Here is a 22,036-nt window from a genome sequence, read left to right as displayed (position 1 = left end):
CTGTATGACTGAAGGCAACGAGAGTCCTGATTACCCCGATTACGTGTATGAGTGGATTCAGCAGGGATCTCCTGAAGGAGGAAAGTTAAGCTATAGAGTGTCTCTAGTTGGAATAAACCGTCTTAAAAATATCATTTTGTACAGGTATTTCTCAACTTGACCAACATACAGCATCTTTAATATCTGTTTTTTAAAAGACACGCACTTTAAGTTCACTCCTGTGAGTAGGCCTTTGGGAGTCTGAAGCTGCACTTTCTGAAACTTGTGCGAGTTTCAGACACAAAGACATGCATATCCCTGTCAGTCGTTGCATAGTTTGTGCAATGCTAGGTGAGGCAATATTAATATGAAATTCCTCTTTTGTTTGAAAGTAGAACCCATTGTACTAGACTATAGGCAAACTTCATTGTAGAAGATTATTCTGAATAGTTTACAATACCCAGTGGAACCTCTGTGAAGAAAAGGTATCATCCCCAAGTGATGTCCTTTGTTAACTCAGGATCTGCTAATGCAAGTATTTTGATTCAGTTATGCTGAACTCGCATTTACCTTTTTTTGTTGCTTTCACTGTTGCCACCTTTTCTCTGCTGGCTTTGAGGATATGCTGTGTGCACTGTTGTGATTTTTATACTCTAAGCCTTCTCTTTTCCGCAGTCACCTTCCCCACTGCTATCATGCCCAGTCTTGCTGTATCGCCAGAGTCCGCCCATCAGCTTGGCTCAGCACTGGCGACTGCTTGGGAAGTGGACCAGGATCCTGTTTCTAGACTTCTTGATCTAAAGTCACGTTCTTCACCCTTTCGTGAAAATGTTTAGTAGCTGAAGGTTGCTGTAAATTACAGCAGTGGAAGACAGATGCACTGGATCTCATCGCTCATGCCTCTTCTCTGTTCTCACTATCCTTCTCCCTTCCCCTAAATATGGGAGCTCCAGTAACACCAATGTTGTGCCAACAGACAGTACCCTTACAACAAGGGAACACCTTTCCGGCCATTTTAGGTCCCCACTGGAATCCCAAGCACTTGTACCACCTTGGAGAGGCAAAGAATCCGTGGCCAATTTGAGAAGGTGACCTTGGTTTTCCTCTTGACATATTGCTCTTATCTTTCTCATGTATTTCCTTTTTAAGATGGGGAAGAAAAAAAGCTGTCTACCTGTATGTTCCAATTCTGTTAAAAGAAGAGTGTCATGTCAGGGGAAAATAACTAAAATATAGAAATTCTTTGAGAGAGAAATGTTCTGGGGTTAATAAATACCTGAATAGATATCTTTACAATGGATTATCCATGAAAGTATATGAGATCTGAAAGTGGCAGGATTTCACTGCAATTCTTCCGAGTTAGATATGTTTGCATTTATTATTTGAGTAACTTGAGGTGTTATGTATGCGAGTAACAAGACAAATGTAATTTGACCCACTTGTTCCAATCATTATTGTGTTTATGTCTACCAATTTACCTAGTTTGGATTTTACTCAGTTTTAATATGTACAATGTGTTTTGTTTTAATTTGCTGTAATCTGTAACTTGCAGATGACCTATTTTATTTGTCCTTGTGAATAAAGCAGGAAGGTGTATTTTGACAAATAAAACCTGTGAGCTAAAGCCATACAGTACTGATGTACACGTGTTATCTGGCAAGGTACGTGTGCTGTCGTTCACTGGTGTCTTATGAAATGTTGGGCAGAACACAATAGTTAGTGATTTCAAGAAAAATCCCAAAAATCTGCATGCCCCTGCTTTCATATCCAGCTTGAGATATCCGGAGCTCTGTCTTTGGTTTGTCATATATTTGCAGCCCCCCGGATACAAACTAAAATAGGATTTCAGGGTGTGGAAATCAAGTTTGGTTTAAAATCAATTAGCAGCTGTTTTCTCTGTTGTCTTTGCTACTTCCTTTTTCCCTATTCTAAATCATAATTTGCGTACTATGAGGCCAACACTGTTAAGAGTACTGGTTTGGACATCTTTATTAGCTAGGAAATGCTATTGATTTTGTTTTTCTTTAAAATGTCTAGCTCTCTGCATTCAGGTTTCTCATTGACAATGAGATCTATATGCTCCGCACTGTTGCAACATAAGAGCTTGGCAAAACAATTGTTTTGTAACTGTTGCAAGAACTGTGGAAAATTAAATGTTTATTACAGAGTGAGGCAATACTATTATTCATATTGGAGTCGTATGAGGCAGTGCAGTCTTCTGATTTTGATGAAGACTTATGGAGTCTAAAAATAACTCATCTCCAATACAGAAAAATATGTGAAAATATACAGTCTATCCCTTAAATCCACAGCATTAAGTTGAATTAATAGAAGAACTTGTACAGTACGTGATTGAATACATGAGGGATATAGTGTGATATTGTATATTTGCCTAAAAGCTCACTCTGACAGCAAAAACAATGTACCACAGTATGTTTCTTTCTTATCTAATGGAAAGAATAACACACAGAGGCTCAATTCTTGTAATGAAAACCCCCACATTAATTTTATTTTTTGATGTGTCATTGTAATTCAAGAGATGTTTTTAATCTCAGGATTGCTAGGGCACAATAAACCATTTAAAAAGTATTTGGCAAAGATCCCTGTGCTTAGCAACAGCTCCTTTCATTTAAAACTGTTTTTTGAACCAAGCTATTCAAAGCTTTGTTCCACTTATTAAAATAAAGTATCTTACTTCAAACAAGTATTTCAGAGAATATAATCAAGAGGACAGCATTCAAATACAATGCACAGAAAACATAAAAGGTAGCAGCATGAAAAACTCAAATACTTTGTCTATGTTTCCTTGTTTTTCATTAAGAAAAACTATATAAAAATGTACTCCTGTTTTTATTTTTCTTTGTGCCATTATAGGGTATTTAATACTCCATTTCTTACCGTGTTCTGAAATTCCTTACTAGATTTAAAGTAAAATTAGCTGTGAAGTATTTTAGTGAATGAGAGGTTGCATTCAAGCGGTGTATTTTCTAGTCATCTAGGTGATATAAAACAGCAACAGAGAAGCTACCTATAGAATAATGTCAATTCGTTTTGTTGCTGGCTTTGTACTCTTACGTGAACTACAGGGTTAACGCATTGTACAGCATAGCCGTGCAAGCTCCGCTTTCCAGTGAGGTATGCTTGTTCAGCTTCAGCTTCGTTATGCAAGTTTACATTGACAACTTATTTCAGATTTTCCTGAATGTCATTTTCACTTTGTTTTAGTTCTGCCTAATTTTGTTTGCTTTTTGTATCAAAAGCATAGCCAAGATGATAATGGCTCCAGTAACGATGGAAATGCAGTTTCCCCTTCATAAGTGCATGGGTATGGTTCATTCTTCAGTGGTTCCTGTTACACCTGCATACCTCAGAAAATAAGGAAGGATGCATCATTTAAGCATCCTTTTCTGTGAAGAGGATCTGAAGTACAATTTTATAGGATGCCAGGTGCTTTTTAGAGACTCCTAAGAGTCCTCAGTTCTCCCCGAAGTTAAGAGATGTTGAGCTGAGTGTTAGAGAGGGCTGAGCATAAAGAACAGTTCTGTTTTGCAGAAGATTTTGCTATTTTGCTATTTTAAAATTCTGTTTTGTTTAGAAATGAGAACTGCAGACTTGAAAATTCCCAGTCAAGAGAAGGCCCTGGATCTGTAGCTCTGGCTCTAGCTCTGACCTGCTTCCTCAGGCTGTGGTTCTTCGGGTTACAAACACGGCCAACAAACCTTCTACCGTGCCACATGGATTCACAGGAAACTATCTCGACCGTGCTAGATGTAACTGATAAAATGTTCATGGTCCACCAGAGGTTTGGGGATAAATACCTGGAAAGGAGCTTTGAACAACGGTATAACTTTTTCAGGATGGCCGTGCCTGTAACATCAGTGCAATTTTGAATCTTGCATTGTGTGGGCAGAAAAATGGTTATTTCCAAGATGTTAAAAAGCTAATCTATTCTGTTAAGTTTTTGTATCTTGCATAGATATAGCTTCTTTCTTTTTTTTTTTTTCTTTTAATTTTACAAACCAAGTTGGGAGCCTTGACATTTATTGGGCCCCCATATTTTTCATTTATATTCTCTCTAGTCTTCACCATCTGTTATGACAGTAAATAAGTTTCAAATAAGCCATATCTTCCTCAGCATGAGTTGCTTTTTCTGCAAAAAAAAAAAAATTAAAGTTGCAGTTGGATGTGATATTTGAAGTCACAGCTTGTCTTCAAATATTTAGTAGCGTATTCCTGTGCCAAGGGACATCAATCTGCCATTTGCCTTGCTTACAGTATAATAAAGCTTATCCATTCCTTCTTTCATAGATATGTCAAGGCTTTTAATTACTATAGTTCAGGAAGTAGCTCTTTCCACAGGCTTTTTCCATTTTGCTTTGACTTAATATGGTTCCTTCTTATCTTTTTGGACATTAAATTCCAAAAGGAGGATATAGTGTTCTGACTCTGGTGGATGAGCTGTGATCTTCCCTTACAAGTAAATTCCTTGGCTATAACCACAGCCACTTTTGTTGTTGTTTTTTTTGTTGTTCATTAGTGGTTGGTGGATATTTCAGATGGTAGTACCCAACCTCAAGAACTTCGGCAGAGAACTTGTTTTGTTTTTTTTTTTCCTTATGCTATACGTAGGCATAGGGGTAAATTTGAGGAGTCATGCATAGTGTTTTGGTTTTTTTAATCTTTATCTTTTTATCTTTGTTTTATGCCATGGAAGTACACTCCAGTGAGAAGGGATGTGACTCCAAAGTCAGCTTTGTACAGGCATGCCACTTTGCCCTCAGGTCTTTCCAAATATTTCTGTTTCCTTGATTATGAATATTGTGTCACATGGAGGCATTTTCTTTGTCCTTTGAGGACAGTGGTGTAAAATCACAGGTGGTTTTTATTGATTGCCTAGTAAACTGCAACAAATGTTTCCTTGAAACTTTCCCAGAGTAGCTCCTCTAACAAGGAAATGTCCAAAACTGAAAGTATAGCTAGAACAGTAAGCATCAATGTTTCTTGTGGACTGTATTTTTTACAGTCTTTTAAACTGTTCAACAAGTAATCTCTAGCCCATGAGCTTCCCAGATGTGTTAGCAGGTGTCCCATGATAAATCAGTAGTCGTAATTGCTCCTTCTCCCTTCCATCCCTAACAAGTAATATTCTGTTGTTCCAACCATCCCCATACCAAAGTATCTTTTTTGCATCCTCCTTTGATACTTCTGAAGGCTGTAAATATATTTACTAGGTAAATTTTAAAATCTGCTTTTCATCAGTACCAATTGGTACTTTCAGAATGGCATCAAAGAGGATGTTGTGATTGAGCATCAGCTTTGCAAAACAAAAGGAGTTGAGGTTGACTGCAGTGTGATTTACGTGAAGAGACTCAGACAACTTCTGCAATAGCTACAACATTCATTCTGCAAAGGTACTTTTGAGTAAAGAAAGAGGTTTTATAGCATTAACATAAAGTCTGTGTTGTAGTCAAAACTGATGCACAATTAAGATTAACCCTTTTGTTTGTAAGAGGATTTCACGATCGTTTTGATATTCATAAGCTTTTTACTATAACAGTAAAGCTTTTATTTTTATGTATGCAATTGTTTTTCCTTTTCACCTGTAAATAGAGTAATTGCACTTTTTTATGATTTTCCAGTATTAGATTAATTTTATAGCATGTTCTGAAATTTCATTCTCTTTCAGCATCAATCTTTGTTTTCTTTTTATTACAGAATTATACTTACAAATAACATCATTTCATAACAATAAACATAAAAATATAATGCAATATAGCAGTTACAGGTTTATAGAGTAAACATTTCATTTGAAAGAAAATTCCACTAGCTTATGCTATTATTTCACAAAAGTGGCAAGGTCAGAAACTCTGAGGGTTATTAACTAAGCCATTTATATCCTAAGATGAGGGGACAAATATTCAGGGGTCAGTGACTACACTTGTGAGAAAACATAGAAAGAGGGTATCTTGCCTACAGTTTATCTTTTTTGGAGAAGGGGTCTTGGATAAAACACTGATTTTCAATTTAGAGTTAGTGTACAACGTAGGGTAAATTGTATCAAAGCCAAATGATATTCCACAGAATTCAGTTTCTTTCACCTTACGTTGCTGAGTGCCAGGTATTTCAAAGGAGAATTAAAAATCTCCCCACTCTATTTCTGCAGACTAAGCACGCTTCTAGATGGCGTAGAAAGATGACAATATGAAGCCAGATGATTAGTGCAAAGCAGGAGCTGTTTAAGAAACACGTTTTTTTCCTTAGAAAAAGAATTAGGAGAATTTTCAAAGGTGCAGAGTGGAATTTGTGATCAAAGTGTGAAAAGAAGAAATAGACAGTGATCAGGAGATTCATAGGGGATTTGGAGTAGGGAAGGGTTTTGCCTTGGATGAGAACATCTACGTGATCTCCTGATCACTTACCAAATGCTCTGCCCACTTAGTATGGATTTGCTTACCATAAAACACTGTGCTGGACCAGGATCTTTCCCTGGCTTTCTTTTACAGCAGTAGTAAAATTAAATTAGAAATATCTTGGAACTATATCAATGTCAAAAGGAGGCTTTACAGTTAAAAAATGTTTTGGGCCAAGAGGACAAATTTCTGACAGTTAAATGTCATTTTTATTTTGTCACTTTTCAGTGTAAAAATGCACTTAAATTTATGCTAAAGAACTTTTAGAATGATACAGTCTTGAATCCTAAAGGAGTTTTGTCTCGTGGTAAGAGCAAATGTTTAAAAGTCAAGACACTGTTTTCAAGACCATTAAACATCTCTGCACAATGCTATTATTTCCCATGTGGAGTGGCTTGCCCTGCGGTCCCTGCCACATCCTGTAGATGTCTGTCTCTAATGCTCAGCTAAAGCACTTCCATTTCCCTAAGACAGCATTTAATTTTTTGAAGACCCTTCTTTGGAAACCTAAGAATCGTTTGCAAGTCTCTTAAGTCAGAGCCTTCCAGATTTTTTTATTATTTTCTTCATTTTTTTAAGTCACATGCAGTAAAGAAATGCTATATAAAATGAAATGAGCTGGATTTGCTTCACGCTGTTTCTGCAAAGTAATGTTTGTTGACTCTTATTTCCTTGTTACCAGTATCTACAAGTAACGTCTTTAATTATGTACCACAGAATGAATCTGGCTATAATTCCCAGCTCCACTTCCCATTTCCTGTTCATTTCTAGGCAATGTATGTTGATTGCCAGGTTTTCAGTACTTTGTCCTTTTTCAGTCCTCTGAGATACCATTACTTGTCCTGAGATTCTGTGGACAGTTAACCAGCTGGCAGATTACCAGGTCCTGGTAACTTGAAAAGGTCTCTCAATGAGTGCTTTCCCACCTGTTATTTCTCTACTCCAGGCTGAGATTTCACCTCTTTCTTGTTAATATTTGTGATAGTCACCAACATGATTGGCCTTTGTGTGAAGGTAGGCGCACGTGTTGAAAGCTTTAGCCTGCACATTGTCAGTTGTTGATAATGCCATTGAATATTCAACTACTGAACCGCATTTCTCCTACTGCTGATGTGCTTACAGCATGACTTCTTGTTTTTTGCTTTAATAACGTTAATGTTTCTTGCTACTTGCATCTGTGTCCTTCTGAGATTAATTCCATGTTAGTCTTTACGGATTGCCTTAGCCATCTGACCTCATTTCCGCTTTCTGTGTGCTTCTCTCTTCTATGTGAGATCAGTGAGTAATTCACATTTAGTGAATTCATCATTTGATCTGCCTGCTCAAAATCCACGGATTTTATTTTGCTGGTTTTCTTTTCTTTCTTTTTTAAGGGTCTGAACTTTCTCATCTCATTCGGCTTACCTTATACCCTCCCATTCTCAGCAAGTTTCTCTCTGCAAACAATAAGAGCGTTTCTTGTAGCTGTCTCCTTCAGTTGCAAAAGCTGTCATTGATGCTTTCTAAGAATTTGCAGGCCAATTTGTGTTTTATTTCTTTTACAACACATCCAAGTATGTAAAATCTCTCTGTTTTGCCAAACTCGTTCTTAGCGATTCTACCAGCATCTCACAAAAAAGCCTCATCCACCTAATTTTCTTGATCTGGTATTCTGTAGTAGATCGTCATCATGACAAATGCATATGTTCTTTATCGTTGTATGTAATCCTGCTCTTTGCGTTGCTGATCTTGAAGCAAATATATAAACTGTTGTCTTCTAACATAGAAAAATGATGGAAGAGAAGAGGCCAGTTCGGGCAAAACTCTAGAGTGCTATCCTTCAAAGTCGAGCTCTTGGAGGCTTAATTCAGCTGTAGGAGCAGAGAGGGCAACCTTATAATGCTTGCCCTTTGAAATGCTATCTTTCAGAGGTGACCTTTAAGCTAACTTGGGAGTCTGACAACCCGAGTCCTCAGCACAAGATCCTTTTCACTGTCAGCCTCTCACAGTTGATATCTTCTCTGCCTTTGTTCAAAATAGTATCTCCTTCTGATTTTACCTGCCTTGCTTCATAGCTCTCTCCTAACTCATGCTATCATTCAAGTCAGATAGAGTTAGTGGACTGTTCCCTTTCTTTTCCAGACTTCTTTGAGTTTATAATTCTGTTGTGTTCTTTACAGACCTTGTTCCTTCTAGGTTAAATATTCTTCTCTCCAGTAACAAAACCATTCAAGAACGTTGTAGTACTATGGGAAGATTCGTAGTCCCGCAGCACTGCACACTCATTTTGGAACTTAAGCAAACATTAACCATTAAGTTAATCAGGAAAGAGCTCAAACGCTCTCCTGACCTGGCAGGAGTAAAATAAGAATGTGACAGCATACAAAATTAGGGAAAACTATATTAAATCATATGGATGGTTTCCAAGAACAGAAGAGTCCACATGATTACCAAATCAGCCATTCCCATCTTTAGCCATGACCATTGTGTAGGTTTGCTCATGCTTGTCCAGGCTGTGACTAAGGCAGGTGTTTCTAATAGCAGGTGTAAGAATTCATGCATCCGTTTACATAGCTTTTGGAGTTCTGAACCGAAGTTCAGCATTTTAATAAATGAGCTACAAAACTTAGAAGGCAGATTCATAGGAATGAAGTTGAAGATTCAGTAAGACTTTTTGTAATAGATCAGATCTGTATTATGAATTTCAGTATTTATTTTTAGTTTCTTTTAAAATGTTGAAAACTGTTCTGGGTTTGGTTCATCATAGTCACATCCACACTGTTTCTAAGGGCTGCTTTATTAAAAACTTATCTTGCTGAAGAATCCTGCTGGAGCCCACACCTTAACCCCTGAAGACACTTCCATAGTGCATCCGATGTGCACGAGATGGGGTGGTCTAGGGCATAATGCCTGTCCCTACAACTCTTGCAGCCTGCCTGCCAAGGCCCTTCTAGCACTTTCTTTTCCTTGATTCATCTGCACTGTGCAAGAGCTGTGACCCGAGATGTGCCCCTAGTTCATGGGAGCTTGTACATCTTTATCAACAAGACAATCATAGAAGGGAGGGCCTAAAAAGCCCTGGGGGATTTTCAGCTTTGACTTCTGCATTTTTCCATTGCATTACTAGGGCCTGTCAGCACTTTGTTCCTGATTAGTTGGGCAGCTAACAGAATACCGCTGCTATCTCTGTACTTCTCCATACTTTTCTGTACTGTATTGCGTTCTTGCCTTGTCAGTGTATTTTTTATCTGTACAATTGTTTCTTTGATTGAATTCAATATGTTTGTTTTTCTAAATGATAGCAACACTGGTATTTTGGTGTACTTCCGTATTACTCTCTCAATCCCTGGAAGAGGACGTTGACACACTGTTAGTTTTTTTTAAGTAAAACCAGGCCGGTTTTATTATTTTGTTATGTACTAGTGTCCACTATTCCCGTTGGACTGGGAAAACTGAGATTTCATAGGCCTAATCTTCTCAGCTAATGTTATGAGCTACAGCTAAGTAGCATTTGTTGGAAAACAAGAAGCTCATTTTGTGTTCAGCTCATTCTTCTGTTTGGTGTAGATGTAACAGATACCGTGCATGAATTGAAACTGGTTTGTTTTTTTTTCACTGTATGACTCGAGTTCTATTTAGATGATTGCTAGTTAACTATATTTCAAAGATTATGTTTATTTTTTTAATGAGAAGACAGGTAAATTTTTGACTCTATAGCTGAAATAGTGTCAAGTAATACAAAGAACAAATATGTAAGAGTTGTGCAAGGTGTTATGAAGGGAAGAGATAACAGGAGGGAGAAGCAGAGAATCTACAAAAGATCAGAACAGAAAGAACCTCTGGTCTGGCCAGGATTAGGTCTCTGACCATCAGATATGAATTAATTTGTTAGATGGATTAAAGGCAAAAGGGTAAGACAAAGTCGGAACACTGTTCTCTGGAAGTTAATTACACTACTGTAACATGCTGGAGAAGGGCAGCGAGTTATAAATGAAAAAGTAGTTGAGGGGTTGTAATTAGTAGTACTTAAAGAAAAGGAGTTTCAGTGTATGTGGTGTTACTGTTTTGGGAAAGAAGGAAAGCTGCTAGAGGAGAGGATTGCTGGGGGTGTGAGACCATGGATGAAGGCTGAAGGAAAGTGGGCAGCTGCAGATTGATACATTCATAGTAACTGTAGATTCCCTGCAGGGTCAAAGACCAATAAATAGGAAAGGAGAATACATGAAGACATGGATGCTGTCACTGGACTGTGGCTGATTCATGTTCGCAAAAATTGTCTGTTTTGCAGAGAATTTGAAGTGCTGAAGGGCTTGAATAATATGTTATTATGTAGAAGAGAAGTGAGACGGGATTTCTGTTTAGGAAATCCAGGTGAAGAAAACGGAGATACTAAATACATAGTGCAGATGATGTAGGCAAGACCACAAGCTTAGTGGAGAGGAAAAACCTGATATTTGGATGTTCTTCAGATACACTCCTGAACGCACAGGAAGGAACTCTGCATATATTCTAGATATACAATTAATGAGTGTGAGTTTTCTATGATGTATCCTTATTCATAGCTTTATGAAGTAGACTTCCTAGTCTTTTCAAGTTCTCCTCAGGTAAGAATTTTTAAATGCTGCTAAAATTTTTTATATCATCTTTCTGAGATTTTATTACTACAGATAAAAGCAGAACTTTTTTATGAAGTAGCATACACTTTTCAGCACTATAGTTTCATCTTTCTCCCACATCATTCTCTAATAATATTTATTTCTTGATTACACCTCTGCACTGAATACAGCTGCTTTGGATCTGCCTAGTGAGAAGTTGAATTCCCTTGATACAGCTGATGACATCAATTTAGAATTGTGTAAAGTCTATGCGTAGGTTTGCTTTTTCTTATGAAAATATTATGATAACTAGCTAAAATAGTTTTTTGATACAAGTGTTATTACATTTATAAATGTAGTGTATTTTATACACCTTGACACCAAACCTTGAAATACTCTGTTCATTCTTTGCCATGATGAACATTGACCGCTTACTTCTACCCAATGTTTCCAGCTCCTTAGATAGTGTTGATATTTTTAAAAAACCTTTCCCTCTCATTCATGATTTATTTTCCTTAATAAATGCTGTTGAAAAACTAACAACTTTTTTAAAAATATTTTTAAACTATCATAAACCATACAACTGTCATAAAACTATTGAAAAATCAATACAATTTGTGAGTTTTTCGTAAGAGTGCATTGTCCAGTGATAGGTATCTAAAAGATCTGACTGTATTCTTATACAAAGAGATTTGGTAGTCACAGACCCCTGGTTATGGAAAGCTCAGATGTCTGTGCTCCGTCACAAGCGCAGGGGCTGGAGTGGAAGCCACAAGCTGCTGTGGAAACACACTGTGGCGTACCGTTTTGGGTAGATTTTGTCCCCTCCGATCCGTATGGTGTTCCACGTGCATAGCCACCTTACTCGGCCGTTGCAAGGAAGGTGGGGGGACTACGCTTACTGAACAAAGATTATTCTTCATGAGTAATTTTCTTGCCTGTCGTTTTTTGGATAAGAAGCAATTTTTAAAATGTGTTGTCAGAAATCCATCCCTTATGCAATAAAAAACTCAAAAGCTGTGCCTGATGACATACAAGATGTCCAGATCTGCATTGGCTCCTTCTCTGCAATCTGTTTACAAAAGTTAAAAAATGCAGCAGAATGAGTTGGTTTGTAAAGGTGCTTTTTGAATGCTAAATCGTATCTCCGAAACTGAAACACTAAAATTTGTTTTGTTTCACTACACAAGTCTTCTGAAACAAGTTTTAATTTAAATTGGAACATAAGATTAACACAAATAGAACAGAAGAATAATTTACATACAGAGTCCATTTTTCCTTCTCTCAATGGAAAGAAATCTATGAATTGAGGAAATGATATATTTATTTGTCGTTGCTATGGTAGTTTGTATTAGTTGCCAAAAAAAAAAAATTCTGAAAATTACATGTGCAATTATTATTATCTTTTCCAGTAGTATTCATTTTAAACTGTCATGTGGAATTTTTTATCTAATGAAAATCCCTCTCAAAAGACTTTTGAATTTACCAAAATATTAATGACTGATACATTTTGAATTTTAAAAATGCTTATTCCAGATATTTCGAGGTTGTATTTTGATCCTGGATGAGTAATCTGCTTTTTGGAGATGTGGTGTACCTCATTTGCCATTGATTTAATGTGAGCTAAAAGGCTTAGCATATCTGAAAACGAATTCAATGATTTTATGCTTCTCTTGAGATCTCTGTAAGCCTGCAGGGAGTTGGAAATTCCCAAATAATTGTTAGGAAATACTGCAAAAGAAATAACAACTTCTGTCTCAGGCTTGCAGAAATTCCAATTAATAGAGTGCATAGAGTCTTCTATATCCACTCCCTCTAACCACTATAACTGTTTTAGTTTTGTTAGCATGGCTATACATTTCTGGAACTATATGGCAGTTGAGCTCCCTCCGTTATTTTTAGTGGGTTTTAGTAGCTTCCCTTTGAAGAACAGTCCTCCTCATTTCCATCCCACCTCCCACATGGCTAACCTTGGGGGACCAAAAGGCCACGCATCCACCAGGATACCTGGCACGTGAAACCTCGCAGGGTTAACTCCTCGAGATTTCTCAAGCAAACAGCTGCTGATGTGCTAGGCTTGTTGCCTGTCACGCTGATTAATAACGCCGTGGTGCTTCCTTAAGTGTCCCTCGCTGTCTGTGTTTTTGTGCAGTCACAGTTGGAATCAGAGCTCACTTACTGCTTCTGTTTTCTCTTTGCCAGCACAGAGGGCCTCCTCTGCGCCCGGTGCTTACGAGCTGCACCAGTACACCTAAAATAGTAATAATTCTGGTTACCTAGCAGTATTAAACAATTACCAAAACTTTTTTTAAAGATTTTAAGTGTGGACTGACACAAGTTTAAGAGTTCCTAAGACCTTCTGTTCTCTTTCAATTTCTTGTCCAAAGTGAGTGTTTGCAGGCAGACTTTAAGCTTCTGAAAAATACCTTTGGTTGCAGCATACTCCAGCCAGCCCCTTCTGGTGGGCGAGCTTGCGTCTGCATGTGGGCTCTGCTTCTCTGCGTGACTCTCTCAGCCGTCCCCAAGTTCATGCTAGTATTGCTTGGCTGCAGTCTGGAGCACTGTGTCACAGGAAAAACATGCTCTAAATTTCTTTCTCATTATTTGTTACATTTGTGTCTACCTCTGAGCCATGAAGGAAAATTCCCTTTCTTTATTAGCCAAGTAGTAATGCAATTACTGGTCTGTGAGGGGTTTTTTTGTTTGTTTGGGTTTTTTAAAAATGTTGCATGACATAGTGCTATTAGCGTTTTTATGGAATAATGATGATGAAAGAGGAAACTGCATTCCAGTGGCAGGTCACCTCTAGGTTAAAAGAGGAAAAAAAATATGCATTCTCTGTCTCGATTGCCTACCATGAAAGCAGTGGTACCTAAATGTTCATGTCAAGCATTTTGTACTGAGTAGTAATCTAAAATATACCTGATAGAAGACACAGCCCAAAAAGTAAATAGCAGGGTGTCCTGGTGAGCAATTGCCCCGTGCATCACTTGCTTTGTATATTCTTTTTATTATTTTTTAAATTATTATTATTACTATTACTATTATTACTATTATTATTTTATTTTATTTCAATTATTAAACTCTCTGTATCTCAACCCATGACTTTCTCACCTTTACCCTTCCAATTCTCTCCCCCATCCCACTGCAGGGGAGTGAGCGAGCGGCTGGGTGGGGGTTTAACACCGGCTGGTGTTAAACCACGACACAGGGTAAAATGCAAGATTATTTACACAAAGATAAAAGTGTATGTGGAGATAAATAAGTTACAGACCACGGGCTATAGACAAATATAAATTCTTTGTCCTGCTTGAGCCTTAAAGTTTACGTTATTACATCTGCCAATATTCATGGGCAACTATCATGATTTTGTAAGCTTTATGATATCTAGACAAGTTTCACAATAAATGACATAGGAGTCAGTAACACATTTTTATTCTGTAAGCAATTGCCATATATTTTCACCATGGTCTTCCACAAGTGTATAAAAATGCTAACGCAGGGCCCAACACAGTATTGACATACCGAGAAACGTGATGATTTTTTTTAAGGTAGATAACCTTTCCAATGTTTTAGAGAAGCTGCCTAGAGAATAATATCAGTATGAAATTATTTCTACGTATCTGGCATTGTATAATGTAATGCTGTCTTCTCTTAAAGTACATACATAGTAATGGCAAAGGTTACCTGTGTGATCCAGTCTATTGAAAAAAAATTGCTATTTTGCTCCTTTAGCCCAGGATACTCTTGCTAGTTTGTGAATGTCCACACTTTTCCTTGTCATTAATGAAAATATTTAAAAAGCTAAAACCAATTATATTAGTCTCATTAAGGTAGCTTTCAAGTTCTAACCATGTGGACTGAATTAAGGAAGAGTATTTTTGTACTTCTGGACCAGAAAGGAAATGAGTTACACCTGACTGGGCACTAAAAGGATCTTCAGAGAGCAGTATTAACCTGAAAATATAAAGATCATTAATAAAATTTCAGAGAAAAAAGAACCTCATTTCAGGTGTTTAGGTTTGGTTTTGTCCGTACCAGAAGAAACCTCCACTTTAAAGGTGAAATACCATGAAACGCTTTACTCTTTTTCTGAAGATGCAAAAGTTTGAATTCTCACGGACCTAGTTCAGATTCATCACATGTTCTGATGATTGTCTGAATCAAATTCCTCCACAAATGCAGGTGTGAACTTGGAAAAAGAGCTTCTATGGAAAATGTGCAGTGTTTGGTGTAAGAAATGAGTTCAAGGAGCCAGTCTCTCAGCTTTCTATGATTTTCATCTCCATCTGGGCCTACAGGGGCAGCTCCATTGATTCAGTAGAATTATACCTTTTTGAGTTAGTTATTTGACGGCGCATTAGTATGTATCTGCTTGAAAAAATATGTATCAGCTAATTCTATTCGATGAATGAGTAACGAAAGACTCTTGTGAATTTTTAATACACCTGAAATACCTGGTGCATCTGTATCCTTGTGGATAAGAATATTGTAGTTTTGAGGAAGATAACATTTGTAGCAGCTTCATTTCTGTTTTATAAAATACTACCTTCTGAAGAAGCAATATTACTAAAAAAAAAGTCATTTAGCTGCACTAATATTTAGTTCTTTTCAGCTCTAAATGTTTCATTTCTTAAACTAAAATTTCATTTCTTATAAGAGGAAATTTAAACAAGCTAAAATTGATATTTACAAAAATAACCACCCTGATTAGATTAAAATCAGAATTTCTCAATTTGCCTGTGGAAACATATTAATGTAATGGATTCTTTTCTGAATTGGGTGACAGACAGATTGATGTGTCAACAGAGAAAAGAGTTATAACCATCAATGTGTCTCTCATTGTTTGACAGTGATTTACTACTGTCCAACAAGTCTGTTAGCTTAACTTTCAAATGGAGTTATTCACAGAGTGCATTACGCTACCCGCATGTTTTGCCGTGACACGCAGACCAGTAACATGGCCTCCCAGGACTGCTCCAACAGAACTATCACACCCTGAAAGACATCATCAGACAGCCCCACTGCTTGTGCAGGGTGCCCTAAAGTCCCTGGCTCGCCCTCGGTCACACATGCAGCTCTTTTATAGGAGAGGGTCTATAACGGAGTTTTAGTTTCGGGGTTCAAGAAGAGTGTCTTTTTTGGAAACTCAAAGCTGCATTTTCTTTTTTATGCTTTCTTTTTTTAGGCCTGAAAGGCATTTTTTCATCGTAAATGGAAAATTCTGATGAATAACAGAATTCTGTAAAAACAGAAAATGACTAACATATACACGATCAAGGCGTCTGTAATCTTGGAGGTGTCACATCTACACAGTATTTAACTAATGGGGAGCTCAAGATTTGAAATAGTCTTACTACAATTTTAGAACGCATCATCTAAATATAAATTCCTATGTTCTTAGATCCAAAAGTATAGCTAAGGCAATGGAAAGCCTTGAGATCCTCAATCCTCACTGAATCAGCTGAGAAAATCCTTTTTCCTTTCAGCTGTTTCAGAGTCATAGCATTAATTTTTCACTGTGTTATCACTGGATTTTCAGAATTTATTGCAGCAGAATATTCTCATTTACCATTGATAATTGTCGTATTTCCAATTTTAAATGCGTGTACCTTTATTTATGATCTGATAAACCAACTTTGCTGTTGATTTTAATAGAAGGAGGATCTGGTCCTTCGTAAAAGATTAGCTTAATTATCCATTTGTTCACCTTTGTCACTTACTGAAATAGTTTGCAAGCACTGTAGGCTGCCCTAAAAAGTAAAGACTGGAATCTATGTAGCACTCATCAGAGTAGGAAGATGCTTGTCCTCGTTCCTGGTGTCACAATGAAATGGTGAAGTGCTATTTTTGAACGTTAAAAATTAATAATTGGTGAAGTGCTATTTTCAGACGTTAAAAATTAATAATTTTAAAGGCATTTAAACACCTTCAAGAGAAAAGGATTATTTTTATCAGAATGGACAAGGCTGCAATTATATTGTGTTTCCTCTATTATTTTGGTAGAAGTAATTTATCCAGATTAATATAATAATTCTCAGTATATTTTTCCTACTTAAAAGTTTTGTGTGTTTCTGCTTTGCTCTTTCTGAGCTAGATTTGAGCTAGGTTTGATCAACCGCTGCATTCTTTACATCATTTGGAAAGCCGTTGTGTCCTTGGGCCTTTTTTCAGTTATGTGGTAATTTTCGTAGTAGTTTTCTGTAATCTGTGTTGGCATTAGCAAAGGACATCCTTATGTCCCTGACTCTCTTGGCTTGAATACATGCTGATAATTATATTTCTATCCAGAAGTAAACGTAATGGTTCAATACATATACAGTTAATAGCGACTTAACTCTTATTTGCTCTGTTTTCCTCTGTTGCCTGTTCTTGAAAACTCCTGCTGTCTTTGAACACATTAATTTGGTACTTGAATGAAATACATCAGGCCGTCATTTACATGGCAGCGTTTTGCACATGCAGCTTTCCAGAGACGCTGTATTGGTGTGGTTCGTTTCTGCAGCGTGTTGTGTTACATACAATTAGACATTAATTGGTTCTTGTTGATTTTTATGATCAGCAGCAGTTTACAATTCTGAGACAGTTTAGCACAAAGTTGGAACAGCCATTGAATTTTCAGGGAGGGCAGGGATGTTGAATGTTTCTATGATTCTATGATTCTATGTTTGTCATTAAAAGACCTTAAAAAATAGCAAAATAGTGTATTAAAACTATGTACACTTTAAATTAATTTTTGTTTGGAGGGGGAATTTTCTTAAATGTCCTCAAGACCCTTAGTTGCAGAAAAGAGCGTTAACTGTGCCTGAAAATGTCATACATAGAAATGTTTTAGTGTTAGCTAAAGCTGACCTGATGTCAACTTGCAAATGTGAATAATACAGGAAGTCTCGGATACAAAATTATTTCACGTTTGAGTTCTTAATTTCCTTGCAAGAGATGACTGGTTTTGACTGTTGCGAAAAGATGGCAAGGCGACGTACTGTGTTTGGACTTGGTCATCCACTTTCTGAGAAAGTACAGAGAGGTGTAAGCAAGCTTCACGCAGTTGTACCAGGTCAGGCCACAAGCATGAACCAAGGACACTGAAATGTCTAAGATAACTCAGAACTGAGTGAAATGTATGTCAGGCTGCATTTCATGGTCAACATATTTCATCGGTCATTCACTTCATTGCTACATTTTCTCCTCTTTGTATTCTCTCTCTGTAGGCGTTGCACAGCATGAGGAGCAGTATCAGTATTTCTAGCATAGCATAAGAAAATTCTACAGGCTAAAAAGTTGTTTGTTGTCAAAAGACCCAGCATCAATTACTATGACAAATAAAACATGGACTGAAGAAGAAATTGCAGTTTCCCTCACACATAAATGATTCTATTGTAATTCAGCCATCCCATCTGTTAGAGCAAAATTGAAAGTTTACAATAGAGCATATGTGACTTGAGGAGTGTGTTTCTCCTTTAATGTGCTTGTGTGTTAGAAAAACAATCAGAGTATGTTGTAGTTGTCATAGTAACTCCCAGGTTTTTTTATTAAATAAAATGTATTGCATGAAAACTATTAGGTCATAGCATCATTTTCCAAATTATTTTGGAAAATATATATAATTTCAGTACACTGTGAAGATTCTCAAGCAGCTTTAATTGTCCATTGAGTAATGTTTCAGCTAAGCGCTGGGAATTCCTTTCAGTAGCCATTCATCTGTGTGATAGGTCCAGAATCACACTGTACCTTGTAGTGACGTTGCATGTTGTACCTCAAACCTTCATTTCATTTGCCACCCTCAGAACATCTTTCATTCAGTGCTAGGGAACGCAGCAGTTAAATGTCTGTTCCAATCTAAAATCTGCTGGAATTTGTTTTTTCCTTTTTGCATAGTTTGTGTTATGGCTGTTGAATTCCTCAATCATAGCACTCAAATACTTGGCATAGGGAAAACAAAACCAAAAAAGTAATGCAGGTTTTTTTTTTTTCCTTTCCTACTAAGCTACATTTGATGTGGTTTGGTTTTTTTTTTAATTATTCACTCATTCTGGAGTTAAGACTCAAGTGAGAGTACTACATAAAACAATAATTAAAAATAGGAATTCAGTTATTCTACATCCTTGACATGAAATTCTGAGACCTGAACTAACCTATTTCCAACACATTCTTCATTTGTCATGTTCCTTATATTTTTGCTTACATGCCAATTGATCTTCAGATTTGTTTTATTTTTCTAAAATGTATTGATGCAAGCAAAAGTTGCTGATCAGATTTGCTTGGAAGAACCATGCTGTGTGGAAATTTCCCCACAAAATGGAACATAATTTGTCCATCTAGAGATGTGCACCAAATTCTCTTTGGATAGCTTGTTTTCTGCAGAGCTAAATAATGTGAAATATATCAGTGAAATATATAATGTGAACTACATCTGGGCTGATTTAGTGCCAGCGTAAGCAACTTAGTGTAGTTCAGACTGCGATCACTTAGCCCTTATTCTGCTTACGTCCCTTATTCTGCAGTGTATGAGTGGAAGAGCCAGTGCTGCACAGATTGACGTTAGAGCAGGGCGTGGGTGTCGGAGGTACCTGAAATGATTCTGCAAGAGCACTAGCACCGTATGGGACAACCCAGCAGTCACGGATAGGTGAGGACTGGACACAGTGAATCGCTTGTGCTGTATGTAGTGCTTTCTCACTGATGCAGTTACATGTTACTTCATTCTCTAGATGTGACCTTATAGAAGGTAGTTTGGGAAGAAGGGAGGGTTATTTTCCTTTTTTCCTGACTGATTTTTATCAGGAGCATTTCTGACAAGAATCTTGAGGAGGTCCTCTTCCCAGTTGTGTTGCAGTTGTCATATCGTAAAGACAATCTCTAAGCTGCTTTGGCCCAGATTAACTTTTAAGTACTGAACTGGGGCGTCTAAGTTAGGTGCTTAACTGTTACAGGTCTCCTCTATAGTCAGTGAAGGAGGACAAACGTCTCCAGGAGACCCTCTGAATCATAAAATTAGCACTCTAGATGTGCTTGTCTTTTCTACTGTCCTTAAAGGAACAGGAGATTCTAACTCGGTTGCTTCATTTACATGTCTAAAACCAGGTGAGATGTACCCAGCCCCTTGCATTTTAGTTTTACACGTCTATAGAACAGGAGTAATACTTGGGTGTGTTTCAGAAGTGATGCAGAATCAAATATATTAAAGTTTCTGCTATAGTTGTAACAGCTGTGGAGTTAGGCATAAGTGCTACTGCAATACCCTAAGCTTTCCCATAGTGTGTTAACACAGCTTTTCTAAAAATAATAAACATTTGATAGATATTTATTGTCAAGATCTTTTGGCTTAAACTTCTTAATTTTTTTTTTAATATTAGTGTCCTGCCAAATCTTTTCCTTTTCCTCTCTCTACTTTCTGTAGTCTTTAAAACTATTGCCTAGGGGCTTTTCAAGGGAAACAGACTTTTTTAATAAAATACCAGCAAAAAGGGTAAATTTTGGCATTAAATTAAAAGACAATGAATCACTTTTTTTGCTGTTAAATTAATTATCATCAAAGGTTTCATTAACAGCAGATTTTTTTATCAGCAAAGTCAACAACAAAATTGGAAACTGGACAATTTTCTCCCATTATCAAAAAAGAAAACATTTTATCGCCCCTTTTTTCTCACTTTGTCCTTTCTAGAAGACTGACTACAGCATGCAGAGTGGGATTCAAAAGTCCTCAAATCTCTTCCTGCCTTCTTTAACTGGAGTTGGAAAATGTGATATCAAAATACAATCTGTATGTTAGTCTGATTCTGTCTAAAAATCAGCTTCTGTACATCATGAATGCAGGAACATTGAGTTTAGGATGATGTGTCCATTTTAAATAGAATTGTTTTTTCAATAATTATCTAACAATTATCCTTCTATCTGCTAAACTTTCCTTGATGTTTATGTGAAATTACTTTAAATAACCTTGTTTGGCTGAGTTCAAAACATTTGCCTGCTAAAATTTCAGCTCAATTTAGCTTTACTGGAACATTTGGGCTGTTCAGTGTTTTAGCCATTTAATGGAAAAAAAACCAAAACAAAACAAAACCAAAGCCCACAACCTCTTTTGATTGTTCTGCTTCTGTTATGAATTTCTATTGTCTCCTTTTCTGGGGTCGTTTCGAAGACCAGAACTTCTGCACAAGTTATGAGAGTGAGTTACAAATCATCTGTCAGATCTGAATTGCAGTGTAGCTGTATGTTACTAATACTACTACGTGTAAGCAGAGAAACATCAGACAGATTGAGGAAAAAGAGCAACAGTCATGTCTTGTTTTTCTGATTTTAATAATTAAAGTCTGGATCACTTTTTTTGTGAAATGTGGGAACCAGTAACTGTTGAAGATGTTGGGATATAGGTAGTTTAGAAGATCGAAATATTGATATGATAACATTTTTTCCTCTGTCATGGTGACTGTCACAGCATGATCTTTGGTGCAGATTTAGATGTATCCAGCGATGTATTTTGGGGTTTGTTCTCTTTTCGAAAGGGGATTCAGTGGTCGTAGTGAGGAGAAATGTTTGCTTTGCACCGAGGGTCAGCACTGGTGTAGGGTACTGACTGAGCTTCTTATAATGCTCTTGGAAAGGGGGTACCTTGTGATACTCAACTGATTCGTTGGGTTTAATTTCATACTTAGAGATAACATGGCAGCATTCATTATACAACTCAGGGTATGCAGACAGTAAGATGGGGTGGAGCTGCCGCCTTATTCATTGCATAGGGACTGATGCAAGGGGTCTACAAGGTTTGTGGGCTATAATTATCCCTAGTAATTTAAGAATCCATTTACCTTCTGTGGATGGAGATACAGTTTAATCAAATACGGTGGTAAATCAGCCTTTATTAGGCACATTCTGTAGGCTATTATGTAGGTGTTAACGTTTAAAATGCTTCTGTATTAAAATTATTCCCAGGTGAACAGGCACAGGTTTCAATGTAAAAAAGAATTTTGCAGTAATGACCAATAAAGTGTTTTTTCTTTATAAATTGTACTATTTTGAGCAAAGACTCTTGATACTTATAATCCAGGGTTATGATTTCCATGTACTGTGGTC

This window comes from Ciconia boyciana, chromosome 12, assembly GCF_034638445.1.
Source record: "Ciconia boyciana chromosome 12, ASM3463844v1, whole genome shotgun sequence".
NCBI lineage: Eukaryota > Metazoa > Chordata > Aves > Ciconiiformes > Ciconiidae > Ciconia > Ciconia boyciana.
The sequence above is the reverse complement of the archived record's forward strand: the minus strand, read 5'-3'. Positions refer to the sequence as shown.